The following is a 10,958-nucleotide window of genomic DNA, read 5'->3' as shown; positions in this document are numbered from 1 at the left end:
AACAGAAATCTTGCTTGTTGTGTCAGAGCCTTGGGCAAGTCACTTAGCCTCTGTTTTACTTAAAACCTGTGTTACAAAATCTCTCATTGATAAATGTACCTTAGGGTGATTGTAAGAATTAAATGAGTTAATATTAGAACTTAGATAAATTCTAGCTAACACTTACATTGCTCTTACTAGGTTCCAGACACTATTCTAATCCCTTTATATGTTCCTCAATTTAATCCTCACAACAACCTTATGAGGACAGGTTTTATTATTATCCTTATAAGTAATATTATTATCACCAATTTATGATGAGGAAACAAAAAGGACAGTTAATCAGCCTAAGGTCATACAGTTAGTAAACGCAGAGCTGGGATTGAACTCCCAGAGTGTCCACCCTTAACCTCTACATTGTACTGCTACCTAGTATAAATCCTTGAATGAATACAGTTACCAAGAAAATGGAAAGAGACGGAACCAAAAAGCTAACTCAGGACTCAGGACAGGTATAGAAGGGGAACAGTGGCTTGGGATCTGTGAGGCAGTGATACTGGAATTTGCATCTATGTTATCTTGTGAGCAGGCTTGGGTCTGGAAAATTGGCTATGAGGGTCAATTTACAATGCAGTGGCTGAGTGTAGTGGCTCACATCTGTAATCCCAGCACTTTGGGAAGCTGAGGCGAGCAGATCATGAGGTAAGGATTTCATGACTAGCCTGTCCAGCATGGTGAAACCCTGTCTCTACTAAAGATACAAAAAGTTAGCTGGGCATGGTGGCGTGTGCCTGTAATCCCAGCTACTTGGCTTGCTGAGGCAGGAGAGTTGCTTGAACTTGGAAGGCAGAGGTTGCAGTGAGCTGAGATTGCACCATTGCACTCCAACCTGGGTGACAGGGTGAGACTCTGTCTAAGAAAAAAATAATTGTAATAATTAAAAAATTTACAATGCAGTAAGGAGGAAGGAGCACAGTAATTCTTGGCTGAGTGTAGCACTGGGATTGGTATTGTCTTCCTTCACATCCTGGAGAGCCTCTGAAACCTGGACAGGAATTCACACTGATAGCAAGCATATGGACTGGTGCTGGAAACACAGCCCCCATCACATCTCATGGGACACTGCCAAATAAGCCACTCCAGCACTGGCAGTAAGAGAAGCAAAGAAGAGGACCTCTTTCAGCTATTCACATTTCAACCTCCTCTGGCCTTGGCAGCTGCACCCAGTGTTTTATGGGACACTACTGGGAGATCCTTTAAGATACAAAGTGTTAGGTGACCCAGCTAGTTATGTGCGTCTTTGCCACCACAAGTAGTAAGCTTCTGGAGGATGGGGAAGGTTATTTTGTTTCCTTTTCAATCCCTTGGTCCCACACAGGTTCTGGCACACTAAGGGTATCCAGTGCCTATTCGTTGAATGAAGAAAACTGAATGTTCATTCTGAACAGACGGGATGACACTTAGATAAGGGAGTTGTTGATATCTTGATGTTTTAGCTGAAGGGTGGTGGTAGTGATGGTATTTTGGAAGAGCATTGAGAGAATGGAGAAATCATAGTCAAGCGAGTTCTGGAGAGGTCTGTGAAGAAAATTGTTTGTCCAAGCCATCACAGATTTAAAGTCTTTCCTGGCCCAAGATCTTATTTAAATCCTTTCCTAAAACCTCTGCAGTCTGCTTAAGTCAGAGAACACGTTTCCCTATTTTTATTCAAGGATAAGTTGGTAATAGTACACAGAGTTCACTATTGTGTACCTATGGGAACTGTTTTTTTTTCTTTTTGGGGGCGAGGGGCAGTGTTAGGGTCTTCCAGTGTCACCTAGGTTGGAGTGCAGTGGTGCAATTATAGCTTACCGTAAACTTGAACTACTGGGCTTAAGCAGTCCTCTCACCTCAGCCTCCCAAGTAGTTAGAACTCAGGCACACGCCACCATGCCTGGCTAATTTTAAAAAATTTTATTTGAGAGATGGGATCTTGTTATGTTGTCCAGGTTGTTCTGGAACTCCTGGCCTCAAGTGATCCTCCCACCTTAATCTCCCAAAGCACTGGGATTATAGGCATGAGTCACAATGCCCAGCCAGGGAGCTGTTTTTCCAACTCCCAGCTTTTGCAAGAGCTGCCTGAATAAAAATTGTGCCCATAGCAAGGGAGGCCTGTAGCCCCTCCTTAATGGTGTGCTTCTGCTGTGCACAGTGGATATACCGGATTCCTTTGAATCAGCTATTAATTGTCTACATTAAGTACTTGGATTGTCTCTGTATGACTCAATAAACTGACTGTTTTAAAGAAAAGTAGCTAAAAATAAGTAGCTATTTTTCAACATAGGGGTGTGTGTGTATACATATGCATATGTATGTATTTTACCCATCACATGAGCAGATTTCTTTACGTTATATTGAAAATATGATTCTAGAAATACTTCTGTTCCACAAGACTGCTCATCCTCAGTAGATTAGATCTGCATAAATATCCCTTGACTACTAGGATCAGGGTCACCTCTTTCCCTTCCTTCACTTGTTCCCTTTTCCAAAGGACACCACTCATCTTTGTGCTGCTATAACAAAATATCCAAGACAAGGAAATTTATAAAGGACACAAATTTATTTCCTTACTGTTCTGGAGGATGAAAAGCTCAAGATAAAAGTTCCAGCAGGATTGGTGTCTGGTGAGGGCTATTCTCTGCTTCTGAGACAGCACCTTGTTGCTGCATTCTCCATAGGGGAGGAATGCTGCATCCCCACATGGTAGAAAAAACAGAAGGGGCAAAAAGGGCAGACCCCCTCCAGAAAGCACCCCCGCTTTTTTTTGAGATGGCGTCTTTCTCTGTTGCCCAGGCTGGAGTGCAATGGCACAATCTCAGTTCACTGCAACCTCTGTCTCCCAGGATCAAGCGATTGTCGTGCTTCAGCCTCCCAAGTAGCTGGGATTACAGGTGCCCACCACACCTGGCTAATTTTTGTGTTTTTAGTAGAGACGGGGTTTCATCATATTGGCCAGGCTTGTCTCAAACTACTGACCTCAGGTGATCTGCCCATCTCTGCCTCTCAAAGTGCTGGGATTACAGGCATGAGCCACCATGCCCTGCCCCAGCAAGCCCTTTTATAAGGGCACCCAATCCCATTCATGAGGGCCCTGCTGTCATGACTCAATCACATCTTAAAGGCTCCACCTCTTAATTCTTAATACTACCATAATGGGTATTAAATTTCAACATGAATTTTGGAGGGGGCATCATCATTCAAACCATAGCATGACCTTTTAGGTAACCAGTGTCTTCACGTTGCCTTAGAGCCTGTTCTTTCTTCTCCCAGCATTAAAATTACCATATTCTCAGATCCTGCTGGGTGATAGATGCTAATAAACTATTCTATTGAAATGAGAGTCTGAAAGATAACAGCTTAATATGTCATTCCACCAAGTTCTTTATGGTAGGCTATTGGGCACTATGGCAGGCCAGCAGAAAATAACAAGAAAATCCCCTATCAATACTTCATTAATTCTCTCAACAGAGTACTAGGTGTTTTTATCCATTCATTTAAGAAATACTTCCTGAGCACATACTACCTGCCAGGCACTCGACTAGATGCTGGGGATATAATAATTAACAAAACAGAGATGGTCCTTTTTTCTTAGTAATTTTTTAAAAGATAACATTTAAGGCTGGGTGCAGTGGCTCACACCTGTAATCCCAGCACCGTGGGAGGCCAAGGCAAGTGGATCACTTGAGCTCAGGAGTTCAAGACCAGCCTGGGCAACATGGTGAGACCACTGTCTCTACAAAAAATACAAAAAGTTAGCCGGGCATGGTGGTATGCCTGTGGTCCCAGCTACTCAGGAGGCTGACGTGGGAGGATCACTTGAGCTTGGGGAGGTGGAGGTTACAGTAGCTGGCCTTACTGAAAGACATTAAAGATCTAAATAAATGGAGAGAAATACCATTTCCAGAATACAGACTCAATGTTATAAATTGTCAATTATTATATGATAAAACAAAAGATCTAGAAGGATGTATTATCCTGTGATGTTAACAGTAATAATCTCAGGGTTGTAGAAATATTTCTATACATTCTTATTTTTGGTCATCTATATTTTCTTTTTACAATGCATATTTTTACTTTTATAATAACAAACATGAAAAGATATTAATTATCTTCAAAATTATGTGTAGACCCAAGTCACTCCTAAAGAAGAACTAGGCAGAGATTTGCCCTACCAGATATTAAAGCTTGTTATAAAACTAAAATACTTAAGATACTGTATTGTTGGCAAAGACATAGAAAAATAGGCTGGCACAGTGGCTTATGCCTGTTTCCCTAACACTTTGGGAGGCTGAGACAGGAGGATCACTTGAGGCCAGGAGGTCAGGCAACATGGTGAGACCCCATCTCTGTTTTAATAAAAATGTAAAATAAAATAAAAAATGTAGAAAAATACACAGAGAACATAGGAAAAGACTAACAAATAAAAACAAAAGTTATGTCACAAAAAGTATTTACAGATCAGTTGGAAACAGATGGACTAGAGTAGTTCCCCTTAATTCATGGTTTCACTTTCCAAGGTTTCAGTGACCTATGGTTAACTGCAACTCAAAAATATTAAATGGAGAAATTCCAGAAATAATTAAAAAATTTTAAATAGTGTGCCATTCTGAGTAGCATGATGAAATCTCTGTTTAATCCTACCCAAGACATGAATCATTCCCTTGTCCAGCAGATTCATGCTGTATACACTATCTACCCATTAGTTACTTGTAGACTTCTCAGTTATGAGCTAGAAAAAACATAGCCCCATATATCTATATCATCTATGCATATATATGTATATATATATGGTTTAGTACTACTACATGGTTTTAGGTATCCACTGGAGGGCTTGGAATGTATCCCCAAGGATAAGGGGGGAACAGCTGTATTCAGTAATTGGTTATCTATTTGAAAAAAAATAAATTTGAGGCCGGGCGTGGTGGCTCAAGCCTGTAATCCCAGAACTTTGGGAGGCCGAGGCGGGTGGATCACAAGGTCAAGAGATCGAGACCATCCTGGTCAACATAGTGAAACCCTGTCTCTACTAAAAATACAAAAAATTAGCTGGGCATGGTTGTGCGTGCCTGTAATCCCAGCTACTCAGGAGGCTGAGACAGGAGAATTGCCTGAACCCAGGAGGCGGAGGTTGCAGTGAGCCGAGATGGCGCCATTGCACTCCAGCCTGGGTAACAAGAGCGAAACTCCGGCTCAAAAAAAAAAATAAAAATAAAAATAAATTTGATTTCTATGTTACATCATACAAAAACATCAATTCCAGGTAGATATAAAACATGTCTCAGTTCATTTGTGCTGCTATTAGAAAATATCTCAGGCTGAGTAATTTATAAATAATGGAAATTTATTTCTCACAGTTTTGGAGGCTGGGAAGTCCAAGATCACGGTGCCAGCACATTCAGTGTCTGGTGAGGGCTGGTTCTCTCTGTTTCAAAGATGGTGCCTGTTGCTGCTTCCTTACAAGGTAGAAGAGGAAAAAAGACAGTGTGTTTTCTTTGCCATCTTCTATAAGGGCAATAATCCCATTGATCAATTAAGGAATCAATTAGGGAATTCCCTAATTCCCAAAAGGCCCTATGTCTTAAAGTTTATAGCATAATGTAAGACAAACTTTTAGAAGACAAAATAGGAAATATCTTTACGACTTCAGGGTAGAGAAAGACTTCTTTAACATGAACCAAAAATGCAAACCATAAAGAAAAAATGTATAGCCAGGCACAGTGGCTCACGCCTGTAATCCCAACACTTTGGGAGGCGAGGCAGGCAGATCATGAGGTTAGGAGATCAAGACCATCCTGGCCAACATGGTGAAACCCCATCTCTACTAAAAGTACAAAAAAAAAAAAAAAATTAGCCAGGGGTAGTGGCACATGCCTATAGTCCCGGCTACTCAGGAGGCTGAGGCAGGAGAATTGCTTGAACCCAGGAGGCAGAGATTGCAGTGAGCCAAGATTGTGCCACTGCAGTACAGCCTGGGGACAGTGTAAGACATAATCTCAAAAAAAAAAAAAAAAAAAGAACTCAATTATGTTAAATTAACTTGCATGCACCAAAAGATACCATGAGTGAAGAAGCAAGGTACTAAGGGGGAGAAGATTTTTATAGCACATTTAACTGACAAAAGAAAGAAAAGTCAATAGAAAAATTAGTAAAAGAAAATAATCATTTCTCAGAAGATGTAACATAAATGACTAATAAGTATGTAAAAAAATATTTAACCATGCTAGCAACAAGGAAACTCAAAACCACAACAAGACACTATTTCTCATGCAACAGATTGACAAAAATTAGCAAGCCTGACAATACCAAATGTTAGATTGTGGAATAACAGGAACCCTCATTTAATGCTACTTGGAATGAAAACTAGTATGACTTTGGAAAATATTTTAGCATTATTAAAGTCTAACTTGTCTACATCCTATGACTCAGCAATTGCATATACAATATATGCCTTCTTGCACCAAGAGATATACATAAGAAGGTCCATAGCAGAATTTTTTGTAAATCAAAACCAAACAACAACAACAACAAAACCCCCAAAAGCTGGAAACAGGCTAAATGCTTATCAAACATAGAATGGATAAATACATTGTGTTAAATTTATATAAGGGAATATTATACAGAACTAAATATTAATGAACCATAGGTATACACAAATTAATGAAGGAGCAAAAAAAGCAAGTCATAGAAGAATAATACTGTATGGTTCTATTTATGTAATCTTAAACAGGCAACATTAAACAATCTGTTTAGGCCAGAAATCTTCCATTTGCCCCTGCAGATTCACTTTCTTCACTTAACTGATTTCCAGTAGGCTGAGCTACGTGGCGTGCATCAGTGAACTCTTCTGATTTCTGGCCTCTGGTTAGGTTTGGCTGATAGGATGAGCCAGGGATGACTGGAGAACTAAAGGAGAGATGGGTCAGGGATTTATTCTCTGTTGATCTCATTGGGGGTTGCTGTGGGTTGGCTGGATTCCCTCCACTGTAGATCTGGGCTTCTATCAGATGGCCCCTTCCACAGCCCACTCTGTCTCTGACTTCCCATAACCAATTCCTCCTCTCCTCTTCAGGCCTTGGATGGTAAGAGCCCTGTTTCCAGTCTCAGGATAATGTCCTATTCTTGTGTTCTTATCACAGTCTATATCCTGCTTGCACATTTGTAAATAGTTCCTTTAGTAAACTCTCCTCAGATTATCTTAATTTGAGCGTGCCATTTATTTCCTGGGAGGACCCTGACTAATAGAAGATTGTTTAGGTATACACAGACACTGTGGTAAGACTTATAAGGAAAGCGAGGGAATTACTAACACAAAATTTAGGAGGGGCATTACCTCTGTGGGGGAGGGAAAGATGAAATTAAAAAAGCCACATGAGGACCCATTATGTATTGGTAATATTCTATTTCTTACACTAGGTTGTTTGTAAGTGTGTATTTATTCATTAACATGGTCCCGTACATTGCAGACAATCTTTTGAGCATATGATATATTTCATAGTAAAAGTTACAAATAAAATATAATAAACACCACTAGAAAGTAATGTGAGGGCAGAGAGTTTCCTCTTCTTTCTAGCTGGAACGGTGCTGACACATAGTGCTCGACAGGTATGTGTTTGACACTGACTGAAAGGATATATAACATTGGCCCTGGACCTCCCCAGTCCATTAGAGAGTCAAGGAATTGTCAGACTTTTTCTTGTTGCTCTTGTTTTCAGTCTCCGGAGAGACTGTCAAAAATTGCCAATGCTGACTATATTGCAAGTCATCACAGCAGGGTATTGGGAAAAGTTTTCAATTAGCAATAATTGTGCCTCAGATAAATCTCATTGGCTGTGATACTGCCACTGTGCAAAGTTGACTTTTTGTTTTATTTATTTATTTTGAGACAGAGTCTCACTTTGTTGCCCAGGTTGGAGTGCAGTAGTGCACACTTCAACCTCTACCTCCCACGTTCAAATGATTCTCATGCCTCAGCCTCCAGAGTAGCTGGGATTACAGGCATAACCCACCACACCAGGCTAATTTTTTAAATTTTTTGAAGAGTTGGGTTTTCAGCATGTTGGCCAGACTGGTTTTGAACTCCTGGCCTCAAGTTATCCTCCCACCTTGGCCTCCCAAAGTGCTGGGATTATAGGCATGAGTCACCATGCCTGGCCCATATTTATTTATTTGTTTATTTATTTGAGACAGAGTCTCACTCTGTCTCCCAGGCTGGAGGGCAGTGGCACAATCACAGCTTACTGCTGCCTCTCCCTCCCCAGGCCCAGGTGATCTGCCCATCTCAGCCTCCCAAGTAGCTGATAGTACAGGTGTGTGCCACCATGCCCAGCTAATTTTCGTATAGAGATAGAGTTTCATCATGTTGTCCAGGCTGGTCTTGAACTCCTGGGTTCAGGCAATCCCTTCACCTCGGCCTCCCAAAGTGCTGAGATTACAGGCGCGTACCACCAACTACTCTCATTAGCAAATGGAATAGAGTCTGTATTAGTCTGCTTGGACTGCCATAATAAAATACCATAGAATTTGTGTCTTAAGCAACAGAAATTTATTTTCTCACAGTTCTGGAGGCTGGAAGTCCAAGATCAAGGTGTCAGCAGGTTTGGTTTTCTCTGAGGCCTCTCTCTGTGGTCACCTTCTTGCTATGTCCTCATATGTAGCCTTGGTGTTTCTCCTCTCAATCCAGTTATATTGGATTAGGGCCCCATCCTTGCGACCTCATTTGTCTTAATTACCTCCTTAAAGGTCCTATCTCCAAATAGTCACATTGAGGATTAGGGCTTCGATATATGCATTTTGGGGGGAACACAGTTCAGCCCATAACAGGATCACACACTTTCATCCCTTTCCTTTTGATTCTTACTTACGCAGTTCATCACAATAGGCAAATCATACTCCCCAGGCCTTGGTGTTCATTCAGGGCAGCAAGAAAATCAAGAACATGGATCAGCAAGCCATGCTTCAATTATACATGTAATGAGTATCTGCCTAGTGCAAAGCAGTTCAAATATACAGAAATGTGGTCACAAAGGCTAGGTCTGGCTTTCAAGGGACTAGGACTTTAACCAAGACTACTCCTAAAATGGATTGTTTTGTTTACTACCATACTTTCTTTTTTTTTTTTTTTTTTTGAGATGAAGTCTTGCTCTGTCACCCAGGCTGGAGTGCCGTGGTGCGATCTCAGCAAATTGCAACCTATTGTTAGGGGGCCCAGGTTCAGAGTAATGCCCTGAGCACTAGACTTTGTGCACTGACCTAAAAAAAGGAAAGAATGGATAGTAGCCCCAGAGCAACTCCCTGATTCTCAGCACCATGTAGATAACATTTGTTAGACCCTGACTATGAGCCAGCCAGTATTATCTCACTTGGTTCTCACACTACGTTTATGTCTATAAGAGATTCTATTATCCTAATTTCACACAGGAGGAAATTGGAGCTCATTGAGAAGATGTAACTTGTCCAGTGTCTCACAGCATTAGAACCAGGATTTGAATCCAGCTAATCTGACTCCACATCCTCCACTGTTCTAGGCTGCCAATTTACTGTAATTTCTTGATGTTAGTTCATTCATTTAACAAATATTTTACTAAGCACCTAGTGTGCACCAGACTTTGTGAATAAATAAGACTAATCAATAAAGCAGCAGAGTAATTTTCTCAGCTACATGATAGCAGGGAAGGAGAATTGGAATGAAGCTCAGGGAATAATTTTCTAGGAGCACTGAGTCATTCATTCATTCAACAATATTATTGAGCACTTACTATGTGCTTCATATGATGAAAGTAAATAAGGATAAGGGTATGAATCAGGACTAGTGGAACTCAGCAGGGAGGGAGACATATAAACCAATAAATGTGATATCAGAGTTAAAGACAGCCATAAAAACAACAAAAGTACAGTGGGCATCCAAAGGAAAGGAAGGCCTGGTTTGATCTCAGGGGTGTCTTCAGCCACAGAGGATGGCACTTTAGAGCTAACATTTCTAAATTCCAACAGGTGCCCCTCTGTTTCTCTGGGTAGATTTATGAATAAAGATTTATAATGGCCAGGTGTGGTAGCTCATGCCTGTAATCCCAACACTTTACTTGGGAGGCCGAGGCATGTGGATCACCTGAGGTCAGGGGTTCAAGAACAGCCTGGCCAACATGGTGAAACCCTGTTTCTACTTTGAAAAAAAAAAAAAAAGACAAGACAAAACCATTCAGGACATAGGCACAGGCAAGGACTTCATGACGAAAACACCAAAAGCATTGGCAACAGAAGCCAAAATAGACAAACGGAACCTAATCAAACTCCACAGCTTCTGCACAGCAAAAGGAACAGTCATTAGAGTGAATCAGCAACCAACAGAATGGGAAAATATGTTTGCAATCTACCCAACTGACAAAGGGCTAATATCCAGAATCTACAAAGAACTGAAACAGATTTACAAGAAAAAAAACAAACAAAAGTGGGCAAAGGATATGAACAGACACTTTACAAAAGAAGACATATATGAGGCCAACAAACATATGAAAAAATGCTCATCATCACTGGTCATTAGAGAAATGCAATCAAAACTACATTGAAATGCCATCTCATGCCAGTTAGAATGGCGATCATTAAAAAATCTGGAGAAAACAGATGCTGGAGAGGATGTGGAGAAATAGGAACACTTTTATGCTGTTGGTGGGAGTGTAAATTAGTTCAACCATTGTGGAAGACAGTGTGGCGATTCCTCAAGGACCTAGAAATAGAAATTCCATTTGATCCAGCAATCCGATTACTGGGTATATATCCAAAGGATTATTAATCTTTCTATTATAAGGACACATGAACACAAACGTTCATTGCAGCACTGTTTACAATAACAAAGACCTGGAACCAACCCAAATGCCCATTGATGATAGACTGGACAGGGAAAATGTGGCACATATACACCATGGAATACTATGCAGCCATAAAAA

At 40.7% G+C, this 10,958-nt stretch overlaps 1 non-coding gene across 1 annotated transcript; it reads right to left on the bottom strand.

Moving 5' to 3' along the window:
* Nucleotides 1-7,730: 7,730 nt before the first annotated feature.
* LOC120366282 (U4 spliceosomal RNA) lies at nucleotides 7,731-7,871 on the bottom strand. Its single transcript, XR_005581009.1, has one exon. It is a non-coding gene; the product is annotated as a U4 spliceosomal RNA (small nuclear RNA).
* Nucleotides 7,872-10,958: the final 3,087 nt, after the last annotated feature.

This window comes from Saimiri boliviensis, chromosome 11 (genome assembly GCF_048565385.1).
Source record: "Saimiri boliviensis isolate mSaiBol1 chromosome 11, mSaiBol1.pri, whole genome shotgun sequence".
In the NCBI taxonomy this organism is placed as follows: domain Eukaryota; kingdom Metazoa; phylum Chordata; class Mammalia; order Primates; family Cebidae; genus Saimiri; species Saimiri boliviensis.
Note: the sequence above shows the minus strand (reverse complement) of the source record. Positions and strands in the feature narration are given on the sequence as shown.